This window comes from Amia ocellicauda, chromosome 11, assembly GCF_036373705.1.
Source record: "Amia ocellicauda isolate fAmiCal2 chromosome 11, fAmiCal2.hap1, whole genome shotgun sequence".
In the NCBI taxonomy this organism is placed as follows: Eukaryota; Metazoa; Chordata; class Actinopteri; order Amiiformes; family Amiidae; genus Amia; species Amia ocellicauda.
This window is the reverse complement of record NC_089860.1, coordinates 22241256-22258226: the sequence shown is the minus strand read 5'-3', so window position 1 is coordinate 22258226 and position 16971 is coordinate 22241256.

The window sequence follows — 16971 nt, the reverse complement described above, 5'->3', positions numbered from 1 at the left end:
CCTGACCCGTCGAGGCATGGACTCCACTAGACCTCTGAAGGTGTGCTGTGATATCTGGCACCAAGACGTTAGCAGCAGATCCTTTAAGTCCTGTAAGTTGCGAGGTGGGGCGTCCATGGATCTGACTTGTTTGTCAAGCACATCCCACAGATGCTCGATTGGATTGAGATCTGGGGAATTTGGAAGCCAAGTCAACACCCTGAACTTGTGATTCATTAGACCAGGCCACCTTCTTCCATTGCTCCATGGTCCGGTTCTGATGCTCACGTGCCCATTGTAGGTGCTTTCGACAGTGGACAGGGGTCAGCGTGGGCACCCTGACTGGTCTGCGGCTATGCAGCCCCTTACACAACAAACTTTCTATCGGAACCAGCATTAACTTCAGCAATTTGAGCTACAGTAGCTCGTCTGTTGGGCCAGTCTTCGCTCCCCACGTGCATCAATGAGCCTTGGCCGCCCATGACCCTGTCGCCACCACTGCAGACTGGGAACACCCCACAAGAGTTGTTCTGAACCAGTCGTCTAGCCATCACAATTTGGCCCTTGTCAAAGTCGCTCAGATCCATACGCTTGCCCATTTTTCCTGCTTCTAACGCATCAACTTTGAGGACAAAATGTTCACTTGCTGCCTAATATATCCCACCCACTGACAGATGCCATGATAACGAGATTATCAGTGTTATTCACTTCACCTGTCAGTGGTCATAATGTTATGGTTGATCGGTGTATACTGTATCTTATTGCACATTATTTTCTGCAGCTTTGTCAGGCTTCTTATACAATTCTAAAATTGTCATATCTCTTTTGATGGATACCTGTGAACTTTATTTGAAAGAAATACTGTTTCACTAGAGGTTTTTTTCTTGTACAGATGCAATGCACTGGAATATGCATTTACTAGATGTCTTCGCGTGCATGGCACAGACGATTGAGTTCTTTTCAAGTGTAAAGACTTGCAGTTTAAACAGGCTGCCCAGCTGATAACATCTTCCCTCCTGAATTAAGCGGAAGGCTCCTGTCTTTCTGTGGTAAGTGTGCGCAAGTTATTCAGAACCCAGGCCTGAAGCCTAGAGCTTAAGGAAATCTGTTTAACAGTAAAGGTTCTAAGGCTGTTAGTTCTACAGCATATATGATTTAATTAATATCAACAACTGCATTGGCAAGGAGTTATGTATCCTTTTGATTCTGTTGAAGATAAATTAAGCAAGTTTATCCGTATAAGTTTTTCTTTGCTTCATTAAGCAATACGAGAAACACAGTTGGCCCAAAGATTATTAGTTAATTGTCACAAGGTTTGTAAAATTTTAACCAGAATAATTCAAATTTTTCAATAATTTCCAGAGCACTCTAGTTTAGACTTGTAAGTTTTTATTCATTCTTTTTTTTTTTTTTTTTTTTTAACCTGAGAACTTCTACTGGATGTTTTGACCTATATGTATTTGGGGGATTTTGGTGGCATTTTTTTATACTATCATAGATTTTTTTGACATCACTACTGCTTCCCATGTTTCCACACCTGTAGTGTATTTTTGTACTCGCTCACCGTACACAATCTCAAAGAGCGTCCATCAAATAGCAGTGTTCAAGTAAGACTCCTGACAACAAATCACTTGAAAAATGATTAGTCACTTAATCATTCGAAGAAATGTGTCTTTACTCCTCTGCAAGACGGACCAAAAGCAGAGGTCAGTTTTAACTAGTGTCGCCACACAGAACGTAAAGGAATGGTACTTGCATTAGTGTTGATGCGCCTTCAGTTACTGTGCAGGACAACGTTGCTCTCGGGGCCTGTCCTGTCAAACTGAATTTATATTTTGCAAAGGGAGGAACACTCCTTCAGTGCAACAAAGGGGAGACTGTCTGAAACAGTAAAATAAATGTGTATGGCACAGTCGGGATGGGCCAACAGAATTGACCTCCAACTCTTCAATAATGAACATTGTGCCCAGACGTAGTCTCAAAATGAGCAGCTATAAGATTTAATTTGAGAAGAAAAATAAAAAAAAAATAAAATAAAAAAATAGGGCTTGTGAAATGGTAATAAAGTATATCTGCTCTTCTGATTGTTTTCATTAATCCTGTAAATCATTTCTGGTAGTAAAAGACCCTGTTAGACCCTGAATAATAAATGCTTTCTCTTTTTATTATTGTATTATTATTACTTGTGTGGATGTCTGAACTAAGGAGGAACTTCCAATATAAACTACATAATGAACTGGAATGCCTGCTAACAAGCTGTTTCTGTTTAACATAAAATCTCAATTCCTCCTGTACCCAGTGGAGGGCGAACCTGGTCCCAAGTTTGTCTGACATTTTAAAACCTTGTTGACAGACTTGGAGAGTGGGTTATGCAAGACTGGCTTAGTTTTTAAACGGTCCCTGCAGATTGAATTACTTAAACAACATATAAAGATGTTAAAAAAAAAAAAACAATAATAAAAAACCTGGAAGTAAGGTAAAGCAACAAACGGTGGTTAAATGAATCCTAAGTACTCTCTGGTGGCTGAATACCTTTAAAGACGGAAAATACAATATATGAAGTGTGTTTATATTTATAACTATTTATTTCATTAGTTCACAACTGTTGCTTAGCTTCTGTAGCCACAGAAGTGAGCTAGTGGCCGGTCATGGCTGTTTATCTTTGCTTGCCAAATTGGGAAGTGAAGGATTTGGTGGTGGGTGGTGGTGTTTTTCAGGGCCAGTCTGCAATGAGTATTCCAGGTCAGAGTTGCTTTAAAATACAAGAGAAACAAAAGTGCTCCAGGCGTCCGGTTATTTCCCTTTGTTATTTCACAATGCATTATAAATGGAAGTACCTGCATCTGCGGAGACTCAATCACCAGAGAAGGGGCAAGATAGGATGTTCAAGATAACCCAACAGCAATCATAGGAGAATTTATTATTTTTCATGTACAGCACTTTAGTTCAGCAATAAAATAAGTAAGAGTGTTAATTGTTTGAGGTTAAGGGCTTGACCCATCTGAACTTTGAGGACATAAATCTACCAAAAAAGGTACAAAAAAATCTCCTTCAAAATAAGGCACGTAAAAAGTTTTTTAACAAAGAAAAATAACTCTTCTGTTCATGAGCGTCGCTCTTTTCCCTAAGCCTGTTATTGCCCTTTTGTTAAGCACTTAACACTTCCTATTAGAGAGCGCTGCAGATAAGGTCAGTGTGAATTGGGATGTGTTTTCACCTCACAGGGAGTCTAGGGCTGGATTGAATAGCTGTCTGAAACATGCTCTGTCTCAGCAGGGGGGGCTTGGCTAAAGACTGCTGCCACTTCCTGGGATCTGATTCACCTTGATTTCACACTGGCTTGTGCCCTCCTTGTGATTTCCATTTGCACTGACAGGGGGGAGTGCTGACACTTCTCCTATAATTGGTGGAGTGACAGAGGTGATTGATGAAAAGTAGTGAGTCATGTATGCCTTGGCTGTGTGTGTGTGTGTGTGTGTGTGTGTGTTTTAAATGAAGAGCCTGGTATGGTATTGATCATCGTACATCAGCACAGTTCACTGGAGCTCCTGTCTCGCCACTCTTTACTTGTGTCCATCTGGCAAGCTTTCACTGAGTGTTCCTTCATTTGTAAATGCTTATAATCTTATGTGGGAGCTTGCTATTGCAACTTTTGTGCCAAGTTGTATTAAACTTCATCCTTGGACATTTCAACCCAATTTTCAGTTACTAATGTTGATTTTGTTATTTTTATGTTTTGGATGGGTACTGTTTGATAGTATTTAGTAGATATTACCATGAAAAGTGTGGGCAAAGAACATTATTTTTTGGGGGGCCTTCCCAGTTGTATTGAAGGGAAATACTCCAGCAGTCCTTTTAGATATATGGAGTACATGATGGGCTTTTACATATTGATTCCTTTTTGAAATTAGAGCAGAGAGAACCATATAGGGGTGCTATTGTGGTTGTCATAAACCTGAAGTGCTTACTGGTTGGAATCTAAGTTCACATCCAATTAATGCTGGTTGGTGTATCTGCCCATCTCCTTTTAAAGTAATACATTCGTCAACACTGCCGTCATGGATTAGGTTTGACATATTAGCGTAGAGTGAGTGCTGGGCTGGGAGGGGGGTCTTACCCCCTACGTCTCTGCCAGTGCAGCAGATGGCTGACCGGTTGTGCAGCTGCGTTTTTTTAAGCTGATGCGAGATGTAGCACGCCACGCACAAGCAGCTCTCCTTACAGAGAGACGGTTAGCTTTGGGAGGCATCCTCACTATCCTCCCCCCTTATCCAGGGGCTTGTGAGTGGGGAGAGGTAGGCATGCGATCTGATTTACCCTCATGCTGCAAGCGCACCCTGCAGAGGGACCAGATTGGGATGACAACTGTTAAAAATGCAAAGGGAAAACAGTGTGCAAACACACAAATAAGGGGAATAAAAAAAAACTGTGCAGTGGGCTGAGGATTGGTACCCTTCTTGTCAATGCAATCAAACTCGGTGCAAAACTATTTCCAATCACCACATCTTTCTCGAGATACCGTATCTGCCCAGGCAAGCAACTACATTTGCTCCTGTTCTTTCTCTTCCTATGTCTCTCTCTCTCTCTCCCCATCCCTCTTTCTCTGTGAATCTTTTTCTCTCCATTTCCCTCCCTCATTCTGTGAAGCTTTCCCTCTTTCCATCCCTTTCTCTAGGAATCTATCTCCCTCTCTCTCTGTGAATCTCTTTCTCGCTCCCTCTTCCTCTACCAGTCAGCTGCTGTATGATTTCTACACCTGTATTCCCCCTAACGAGCTGCAGAGACGGATGCTCCAGCCCATGACGGAGATCAGCTATGCGCTGGGGAAGCAGCCTATTTCAGAGGCCTTGCTTGGGGTGACTCATTCCATCGAGGGAGGCACAGTGAATGGATGCGAGATGACACGGGGGGTGCTTCAAGCCCCGGCCGATCTCTCCCACTCTGTGTTCATCTCCGAGCTCCACAGTACCGATGACCTCATCACAGCCTCACTCTGGCTTCTCCCTCCCTTCATTTATTTCTCAATGACTGGGTAAATGAATGAATGACCGTTTTCTCTGGACTGCAGAGCAGCACAGTGTCTTTTTTTTTTTTTCCTTAGAGCAGCTGGTCTGAATGAGCAGAGGGGATGATCTCATCCTTTGTCACACACGTAGGCAGCAGCAGTGTGTGTTTGTGTGTGTGTGTGTGTGTGTGTGTGTGTGTGTGTGTGTGTGTGTGTGTGTGTTTTCTTATGGGAGAGATGGTAGAGAGGGGGAGGGAGAAAAAGAGAGATGGAGAGCTGGAATCAGGTCAGTGAACTGCAGTTACATGTGCTTCGCTTGTTCTCTAAGGATATCTCTGTAGTTTCAGCCGTATGTCTTGCCAATTTCATTCCTGATAGAAAAAAAATAAATCTACTATTCAAACGACCTAACCTGGGTTTGGGGATAAATATATAAATTCATTGGAAGGTTATATTGGCAATGTGTTCAGTGTGACAGCAGAGTGAACCCTGTCTTTGGAATGAGGCTCAGGTAGTTCGACGGTATTTCATGAGTCATCCTCTGCGGCTGTGAATAGTCAAAGGCAGGAGGGAACTGCTGCTACTGCAGGGAAACTCGGAGTTCCACATACTTGCCAAGTCAAACATACACACGGTTTGCGCTGTCACATCCTGTGCTCATTTCCATAGCTGATTCTATAATTAGTTGTTTGCATAGTTTATTGCTGGGTAATGATCTAAGCGGAGTGGATTGGACAACTATCCATAGAGAGCCGGGTCTCCCACGAATGAGTAAAGATTAGGTGTTTTAGGGAGTGTGTGGAGGTAGTAACTCACTCCTTCACTCGCTAGACAGGATACAAAAACAGGGCTTGAAATAGTTTCGCATTTACACACCGGGCGCCTCCTCCTGAGCTCAGAAAGAATACATGACATACCGTACAACCAGAGTCTGATTGTGTCATGGAGGGAAAATATAATTCATCCAGCCCAGTCATTAAAGCACCAAACATGGCCACATTATAATTTAACGGGGTGTGGGACGGGTGGTAGCCTTTAAGGCACAAAAGTCCAGATCACAAATCATTGGTACAAACACTTATAAATGTTTTCCCTTCTTTGTGTCTTTTGCAAGGTGGTTCGCATTGAACTTGCATGGATTTTCTCAGTAGCCTAAGGTTTGCCTCTTGTATTGTTTCCAAGCCGTCAAATCTGTATGGTGGTCAAACACTGACAGAGAAACAGGGGCAAGAAGTAAGTATGTCTTCTAGCAGTACTAACAAACATCATGACATTGTTTAATGAATGGCATTTTATTTGATGCCGAAAGTGCTTTTGGAGTCGAGGATCCTTTGCTGTAGAACCCATCGTGTATCACTCAACACTGTTGTGAGAATGTGATCTAATGAGCTAGAACCAATAGCTGTGTTTTGAAACAAGAGTTACATAAGCTCTAAAGTATGAGGGGACCTTGATTAAGAATTGTGAAATGAGACAAACATAATCAGTGAAATGATCTACATACTGTCAGAGGACTTTATCCTAACACCAACAACAGAGAAATAATAAAAAAGATAAGGTGTCCTGTTCTGTGAACATACAATTATGGAAAGTACAACAGATTCTATTTATTATTTATTGTGGTCTTGCAATTAAAACCCCTATCTGATTCAAATTCCTTATATAGCAAAGACATTGGTTTGACCTTGTTTTGGTGTTTTTTTTTTTCTCATGGCGCCATTTATTCGAAAATACGTTTGTTTTTCTTCTGTGCTCTAAATTAGAACTGGAATTCTGCTTCCGGAAGGCAGTTTCACCTAGAACAAGAGCAATCATTACAATCATGAAAAAACTGAACTTAATATGTCTTTAATTCAAACACTGTGTGTGCTATTTAAATATCTGTGTTTCTCATTATTGTGTGAATGTGCAGCATTTCCTTTGACAGGGGCATCACTTCTCATAATTACTTCAAGACACTAGCATGCCTTGCTCTGGTCTACATTGATGGTAACCTAAAGTGAAAAATATGTTACCCGTGAAAGTTGCCTAATTCTAAAGTTTAACCTCCGGAGTCTGCTGGGTCAGAAGCTGTATTTTTCTTTTTCTTTTCTTTTTTTACCCCCAGTTCTAATCTCCTGCGGCTGTTCAATCCCTCGTTTGTGTGATAAGCACCTGGTTTTTCTGTCCTTGCACCTCCTCATCCTGGGGGCTGTTTTTTTGGGGGTCACCCGCTCTCTATTCTCTTAGGAGTCTGGGAAATTTAGTGGCCAACCATGAGAAAAGTTCAGTCTGTTTCCTGACTGAGTTTTACCAATGTAGTTTGCATCAATGTAATAAGCTGCAGTACATTGCTTCTTTCTTGGTGATATTACTTTTTAATTTATTTTGTGCTGGCAAGCATCATTTTGGATCATCAGTGGTTAGCTTGGCCAAGAACTAATCACTGATGGTTATAAAATTGAAGAATAAATATAAGAGCACTAAAGGAAACTACTGTGCAGCTTTCGATGCTGTCTTTTTTTTTTTTTCAATTAAGATGTGAATGGGCTGTTGCACACACAATGAATGGATTCCCACAGTATATCCCCCTGGTTATTTGGAGACTGATCTTATTTGGAAGTGTATTGCTCAAGGCCCCTTCTGAACATCATTGAAAACTTTGGCTGAGCTGCAAAAGCCCAAAAGCAGCCCTGAAAATGCCCAGCTGGGGTTGGGGGCGACTTGTGATCGGTATCGGCTTGATCCCTGGAAAACAATGGATTCCTTCCTGGTAGAGAACACGGGTTTAATTAAAGAATATTCCCTATGGGCTTGCTCAGCGTTATGGCAAGGAAAACATGTCTCTTATTACTCTTGATAAACAATTTAAGGATTCGGTTTTTATTCTTTTATTTATTTATTTATTTATTTATTTATTAAGACGAGATGTGGCCATGGGATATTTTCATGCTTGACTCTTTAAAAATCAAATCGACTTGGATCCAGCCATTGTCCCAGGGGCAAATGTTTTAAATGCATTTGGGGGATTTGATTAAATAAAGAAAATAAAGCCCCAGAAAACAACTCCAGCTTTTTGGGGGACAGAAATGTGTTCTCGGATGCCGCATTTCCAGACGCGTAGTAAAAGTCATGCTGGCATTCTGTCCACTTTCAACTTCTCTCTTTGAACATTCCTTCTGTATTACATGTGTGTCAGCAGATGAGCTGCTGTGTGATATCTTCATAAACCACCCCCTTCTGGGCATGACTTCTGTTTAATGCTGGCTTGAAGAGAGAGAGGGGAAAAAAAAGAGAAGAAATGTCATACTTCATTGTTCTCTTGAAAAATGGTTTAATTAAAGTACCAAACAATAAGAAAAGAAAGGAGATGCAGAATGCACTAAGTGGTGAGAGCTCAACTGGGCCCAATCACCGACTAAAACAATGGAGAGCGTTGGGTGGGTGGAGATGGTGACATTGAGGCAGAAGCCCGAGTGAAGAGCGGTAATGAAAGTGTAATTGTCTGAACCATCTGTGAACTGACTGAAGTGCTTCCTCCGGGAGCTTCCTCTCTGAAATCATGCAGGTGCTGCAGGCGGCTCTGTGCCGAGTGTGTGCTTGCTGGGAGGGGTGGAGAAGGGGGGAGCGTTTTTTTATTTTTTAAGGGGGAGAGGAAGCGAAGGTGCGGGGACAGCCCATTGAGAGCACGGACATGGAGGCTATTTACAAAGAATAGAGGGGTCTTGCCATGAAGCGTCTGGTGAAATGGGGCCCTTTGTTCTTTTATTTCTCCTGCATGAGGGTCCTCATTCAACAGAAAAGATTGCTACTAATTGCCAGTGACCCCACTTGAAAAGATGGCGATTTATGCAGGTCCTCCTCGCATGTGTGTGTGTGTGTGGGGGTGGGGGTGGGGGTGGGGGTGGGGGGGGGGGGGGCGCTGCAAGAAGGCCAGTCAGAGCCCTTGATCTGTGGAATAAAGATGTTAACTATATGAACTAATCTTAAGTGATTATGTTTAAAATCTGAATGGGATCTGAATGGTTCAAATTAGCTGCAGAGGGGGGAAAAAGCACACGGAGAAAAAACGTTGTCATTTAAATCCAGGATTCTGTAGTAAGGGAGAGGGCCTGTCTTATGCCTTATGCATAAATCATTGTTTGTACCAAATCACACTGTCATTTCAATACTAATATATATATATATATATATATATATATATATAATATTTTTCTTGCTTACTGGAAAATAAATTACCTGGACCCCAATATACCAGGGCGAGTGCAAGTTGATGCGTAAACCTATTGAGAATGCAGACTATTTTCTAACTGAATAGATACAAAGATATCAAAGTTAACTAATACATATATTTCAAACTTCAGATAATTCAACAGAAAAGGATTATTTTAGTCCCGATAGAGAAATAACAATAAAATCCCAACAATTCAACACATGCTTTAATTTGTTTTCATCAGCAACGACAGCTTTGTAAAAGAGAATATAATTTACAAAAATCAGCAGTGGTGTTTTCTCTCAATGTCTATTGAAAACCAGATTTAAAAAGCGACAATAAAAACTGTTCCCCGGGATGATGCATTTGTAGAATACTATGAACAAATGCCGTACGCTACGTTTGAGGTTTGCATCAAGAACACGACCATGGCCCTGTTGTTAATAAATGTTTGTTAAGCAGATAGGTGTAGATCACACCCTAAACATGTAGACAGGATCTCTTCCACCCAGAGACAGGCTGTGGAAAACCTCCATTATCTAATAGGTGAGGCAGGTGTGAAACTTTGCCAAGAAGGTTAAGACTTTTAATCAGTTTCCGCACCTTTATTCTTCCTAACCACATGGTAGTGCCTTGTTCCTGCTTTGAAATGGTCAAGTCAAGCGTACTAGCTTTAGTGTAATGGGCTTAAGAGGCACTTTGAGCCACTGAGGGTTTACAATGGCTTCTTCCGATGGGGTTGGCCTTCCTGGGGACGAAGGCAGGTGGCTCAGCTGGTTCTCTTTATGAGGACAGAGAGGAACTTTAACCCCTTTTAGGCTCTGATGTGAATTGCCGGATTGAACAAATAATACCCTACAAACCTTCTGGTGCACAGGAAGACGGAGAACTCGGACAATTAGGAAAGAATTAACAAAATTGAGAGGGATGTGTTTTTGTGTGGGTGGGGGATTTTTAAATCAGGTGTAGAAAAGCAAAGCACATTTCTGTGTCAGGAATGTAGCGAGATTAAGTGTTTGTTTTGGTCATTCAATTCAATCATGTTTCTATAAAATTATTTCTGAATTTGTGTTTTATGAGGTGCTAGAGCAGTTCCTCAGGTCCAACAGATCCTTAAACCTAACATGCTTTACATTCCTAATTTTACACACTGACCCTTGACCTCTCCCCAAGCCTCACTATTCATTGTCTTGTTCCAGTCAAGCTTTGCAATGGCTCCACGTCTATGACAAGTCACATACATAGAACTAGTCAGACAACTCCTGGTGAGAAGATATTTAAATGTGTATGTCCAAGTTTATCTTTCAGGTTACCAGGAATTCACCAAGGTTACTGTACTTTTGTTTCTCTTTAATTCTAACCATCCCATTGTATCTAACATTTGAAGATAATGTTAACATTGAGCCCCCCCCCCCATTGCATGTATCCCAATCTGAGATATGTTTTTTTTCTTTTTGTAAATACCTCCCTTCAGCATATTTCCACTCCAAACAATATCAGTATGTACTCCATTGATGGCAACAACAGCTGTTTCTCTGGTTGTTGTCTTGTTAAATCAGTCAACACACATGTATCACATTTCAAGACAGCTAACCTGATTACCATTTTTTTTGTTTTAGTTTCCTTTAAACTGACCTGATTGCCAGCAGCTTCAGTTGAAACTCTCTTTGTTACCTTTCAGATTAGTGTGTGAATCTGTTATGAATTCTCTGGAATAAGAAAGGACTCCAAAACTGGACTCCAACATGCATTTCAAATGTCGCCTTGACTAATGACACACATAAAAGTCAAATGAAAGTTATCGTTCACCATTCCTATGTGTAAAATTGTATGGCATTCATACGAAATCACACTGAGAACATCTCTGCACAGTTTGAATGCCTGTAAGCATAATATAATGCTCAAGAGAAGCAGAGTAAATCTTCCATCTTGAAATAATCATGATTGAGAGTAGTCGTGTTTCCTTATTAAGACCATCATTCTTATTGCATAAAGTACTGTAAATCCCTTCCCTGTGTACAGCAGTAACCTGTACACACACTCTTTTCTTCCTCTGCACAGGAAGTCAAGGTTTTCTCCTCAATGTGTGTGAGATCTACACGTCCTGCCATCAAGGCTCAGCAGTCTGGGGTCTAGGGACCCCATTATTTGTGTGTGTTGGGGGTCCTGGGAGGGTGGTATGATGGTTCAAATGCATTTGAAGCCTGTGAGGTTAGGTTTTTTAAAGAAGTCAATCCTTTTCCTTCACTGTGCACGCAGTCCTGATAAGGTCAAACTAATAGACCCCAACCATCTGATTATGTAGGAATTAAGTGCCATTGTGCTTGTGCAAAACTGTAAAGTGAATTTAAAAACTGGTGGTGGGGGCTCAAAATACAATGACAGCAACAACAGCAGTAGCAGCAGCAGCAGCAGCAACAAAGCCGTGTTTACCAGCAAGTGAGATGTGTTTAATTTCTCACTGCACCGAACAAAGCAGCACGCCCAAGGAAAGCTTTTGTATAGGGGACACTGTAATTACCCTTGACTATTGAATAGCTGAGCCAGATGGAATCAAGCTGAAATTATTCCAACCTGTTGCGTTTGGATTGTGCCCTAGGGCAGCAAATTAATTGTTCCAATGGAGCACCATTAGTGGGCCGACTGCAACACCCAGGCAAAGCATTCTGTATGGTACTGAGTGCAGCTCAGTGTGTTCGTGTTTGTGTGTGTTTGTTCTTAGAGCCACCACCCAGCCCATAGGCTTGTACATTCCAGATGCCTGCTTCCAGGGCGGAGAGCTGGAGGTGGTTCCTGGCCACCAACCAGGTGGTGGAAGACACTTAAATTGGGATGCCGGCCTCTTGATATGCTTTCCGTGCCTCTGGCAATGGCATATTGCAATGGCCTACCATTTTTTTCCCCCCTCTGTCATCTCAGAAAGACGTCCCCACCCTGTCAGGAATGTGAGAGTGTGAGAGACCTGAGCCTGAAAAGCAAAGAACGGCACCAGATCAGATAAACGTCTGAAGTGTGCAGGAGATATCCTGACTCTGCTCAGGAAATGTCACAGTTCAACTGGACTTTGGTTTTCAGAGCCTCTTGCTCTCCTGGCCTCCGGAGTTTGGTGACCTTTAACCAGGGTTTACTGATGCTTCCTAAGGTGTTAGTATATGAGGATAGTTAAGTTTTGTTTTCTATTTTATAATTCAGAATTGAGAAGAAGCTGGATTTAGAGGGTTGACCTTTCATCAGTAGTAAAATCATGTTTCCCTTTTGACAGGGACTGTACTCATTTAAGCCCCATGCTGTTATTTTTTAAGCATTCACACCCTTATGTCCATTAATCAGTATCTTGTTTTGTGTCTACAAGGCCTCTTCTACTGTTTCTGTGATCATGTGCAAACACAATGTGTACTTAAACATTTTAGTTCACTGGGCATACATACATACATACACACACCCACCAACACAGAACTGCATCGTTTTTCCAGCGTGACTTTATCACAGACTTCATCACTTGGTAACTAGAACTACCGGAAACATGAGAACACTGTATCAGCGCATTATCTTTACTCGTGTTTATTCTGTGAATTTTATCAGTCACATGAGTTTTTCTAATCACATAAACACTGCTTGTGCCCGCTGTAGTGCTTTTCTATTGTAACTAAATTAATTAAAAAAATATTAAAAGTTTGAACATATGCTGCTACACATGAACACACATTTAACATGTCTTAGACTTTAATACTTGGTACACAGATTTGAGTGTAATATATCTTGAAGGGATAAAACTAAAAGGCTGACTGCTGTCTTTATACTCATCTCAAGCTCTGCTAATGTAATGCATGTCTTTTATTTGGTTGGCTGAACAGAAAAAATGTTTTTCCCATTTTATTGCCAATAGCTCTGAGCGATGAGCACTGCCTGTATCAGGGAGGTAGATCAGGAGCTGAAAAAAATGGATTGCAAACAGAGATTACTGGTGATTGAAACTGTGCTGAGCTAAAGATTAATTCAGCACAAGGTCTAAAGTAAGGACCTTCGGCCAATGGCCTTTTCTGGTATTCAGATCCTTGGTAATAAATGTTTCTTTTGCCTGACCTTGGGATAATGTTCAAATCAATGTGTACTGGCAATTTGGGCAGGGAAAAGGTAAAGTAAAAGGCATGATAAATAGTATTTTACTGTACAAAAGCAACATTTTCCTTCCTTTCCTGATTAACATTAGAAACCCATGGTGATATAAGCTTTTGGCGGAAACTTGGGGAAAACTATTTCTTAACCGCTGGGCTCAGTGTCATTGTGGCTGTGCTCAGTGACCGAGGCGTCCCTGTGAGGAACCATTAATCTGGAATCTGCATCACGCAGACCTTGTTTACAAAAACTACTTCCTACATGGAATTCAATGTTTTATATAACAAATACACAAGCAATTAAGATGACTGGGTGATAACGACAGGACAAGGCATGCTAATTGAAATGTACGCAATTATCATCTTGAGATGTTTTCCCCTGTCGTCTCTATTGGAACAATTTCTTTAACAAGCCGAGTACTCGCTCATTTCCCCTTGACTGACAGTCCCTGTGCTTGTATCAGTAAATAAAGAGTGGTTGTAAAGTTAACTACAAGACAGGTCTTACAGGAATCCCTTCTGGCACTTCCTTCTCCTTAACAACCATAAACAAAGGTTAAACAAGCCCAACCGGCTCCAACCGGTATCCCACAGCAACAAGCAGGGGTCACATTGCTGATACAGGACAGCTGAAACCCTTTACTGAAAACATGTGTGACCGTGCAGTGAGAGGACATGGCAGGGCCAAGGGCCACTTACTTTCTATATGTATGATACAGTTTTTCAATGATATTTATATATATATTAAAACAAATAGGAAGAAAATGACTTGCTGTTCTGAAATGCTTAATCCGGCTGTTGTGATTGAATCAGTATTTAGGAGACATGCTCTGCCCTTGCCCCCCTTCTGTTGAGACCAGAGACACTGAGTCAGTGGGGGGTGGTGTGGGGCGGGCACAGGCCCTGGGGACACACACTGTGCTGGGCTGTCAGGGCAGGACGTTCTCAGCAGGAAGCTCCCTGCACAGTAGCACAGAGTGAGGGGAGTGACTGGGAAGCCCCCCTTATGGTGGACTGCCTTCTATAAGGAAACCTCTCATGCAGGGAAGCCCACAAAGGCAGCGCTTTGCAGGCTGCTTCAAATTATTCTCCATCCACCTGCCTTTTAAGACATTCAAAAGTGAATCATGAGCCAGTGGAACAGACAGCTAGGAGGGTTCGAAAAGCACGACCGACACACATGCCATTTTTTGCTGTGTTTTAAACGTGAACAACCTTTTAAGCTCATTAGGATAGAAAGAAACAAAACCTGAGTGGAGTCTAATGAACTGCAGCTAAGGAATGCATGTGCAGAAATAACTTTGAAGTCAAATTGGTGGCATTTAAATACTGACTCCATCTATATGACTAATTCCATAATGTCTGCATAGTTTGGCATTGAGGTCTGCATCTACTGGACAACAATCATGGACTAGCTGAAACAAATCACCTTTAGAGAGCTGATGACCTGTTCTCTTGGCATCGGTGGACAGAGGATGTTCTCATTTCAAGTGTTTTAATAAATGACCCTGGCATCAGTAAATGAAATTATTCCTCTATTTGTTTAACCTCTTGACCCTGCTGGGGTTTAACATTGCTTCCCAGATTTCCCCCTGCATATGGAAGTTGTTTCTACACACACAACTGCAGTCTGTACAAAAGAACACATTTTCCTGGACTGAATTTTTGGCATGGGCTTTGGCTGTTGTGCTCACTTGTAATACAGCCGTGCAGTTTTTTTAATAGTTTATGTAAAGGTTAAACATTCACTCTGTTTAGTTTAGATAAATTAAAAATAAAGACCTACCTAATCATTTTGCTGTTGTTTTCTAAACACAAGTTTTTCATTTGGAAGGAGTGAAGGACCATGGCTGAAGGTATTTATAGCTTGGTGTGCTAACCAAAATTATCAGTGTACCACAAAATAACTTCCTCAGTCCTCACCACTAATAACAGGATGCCTTCAATTGTGCTTATTTATTAATTTTAGCGAGGAATCGCCGCTTTTATAAATAGCTTTATTCCCGCAGTACTCTAAGTGGTCCTTCTGAACTTCCTAATTTTTTTTTTCTTCTTTCCTTTATTCTTACTCCATTTAAAAAGAAAAATAGCTGTAGGAATGTCCGAAGCAGTCCGAGGCTGGAGTCCACAGACTGTGTAGTGTAAACGTATAGCCTCCCTGGCCTGGCGTCTGGGGTCCATTAAATTCCCATTCCCACAGGTCAGAGGTCACAGTGTGTTAATGGGTGAAGTGGGGGGTCCTTTCTGCTTGGCCAGCCACTGTCACCACGGCCAGTGTTAGTCTCAGGCCCTCACTTAAGTCATGCAGGCTCACAAGTGAACACTGGCTTACATGGCCTTCCTTCCCTAACATCACAAACATTCACTTGCCTAATTATTATTATTATTATTATTATTAATAATAATACTACTAATAATAATAATAATAATAATATTTATTTCTTAGGAGACGCCCTTATCCAGGATTTCAAATTAGTCTGCTTTTCCGGAGCACTTAAAGCTCAGACTTTAGCTCTTATCTTCCTGCAGTGCCCTGCAGGACTCTAATGTTATCTGCCCTTTTTGGCTTCTAAGAGCATCTTTTAATATCCATGTTTTTTTGACTAGGCAAATTGTTGGAGTGATATCAGAATATATGTCTTATGGTTGTAGTTATAGTCTCTTCTGTTGCTTGTTTGTTTCCTTTCAGTAGATTGTCCTTTAGATATTCTGATAAATTGTTACTTAAAAATAATGTATTGAAAAATATATTGAAAAGTCAGTGCAGTTTTCATACTGTGGAAAAACTTTGCTTTTGCCACCCTTGGATATAATTTATTCTTTAGGAGACTCCAACTGTCTTAACAACGGTAATTCTTCTTGAAACATCCAATCCATGAATTTCCAGTTTTGCTGTCCTGGTAACATTGCTGACCAAACTGAATGTCTGCAGCAGAGCTTTAGTTTAATAAATCTTTTGGAAGGAAATTTCAACACCATTGTACAGTGCAACTGCACTCATTTGGGATTTGTTGAATACAATAGCAGACAGGCAACCTGGGGAAGATGTTAAATTCTGTAACATATCCCTCACTTCAGCTCTGCTTCCAAATCTTTAATACCGAACCGTACATGGAAATATATTTGTGTGTGTGTGTGTGTCTGTGTGTGTTTTTCTGTAAGGGTCTGCATGCATGGGTAGTTTTGCATGTATATGTGTGAGCAATCATGTAACAAAACCTTCTAGGTTGTGCAACCCCCTAAATGAGATTGTGGTAGTTTACTACAGTGCTTCCTGCTGTCACAATAGGTCAAACAAATACAAACATTTTTGGAAAAGCTTTATTTTTCCTACTTTCATATGGTGAAGGAGGGCCTTTTGGAGTCATAGCCATAATAAAATATCCAGATTGACCAAGGAATGGGATCATTTTTTCTCTCCCTCAGTGTCGCAGTTTGCTTTGTTTATCCCAGTGTGAGGGTGTTATGTTAAGAATATGATGTCACAAGTCATTATAACAAGCCTCTGGTAAGATTATTTTTTTTTCTTTCTTTTCAGTGAAAGTTCAAAATGTTACAGTTCTGCACATGGAAAAGCGTCTTCAAATAGTATACTGTGTGGTTAAATAGTTAAGAACTGACATATGTGGTGGTGATTAAATAACCAGAGACACTTTCCACTCGTACTTGCTTCAGAAAAG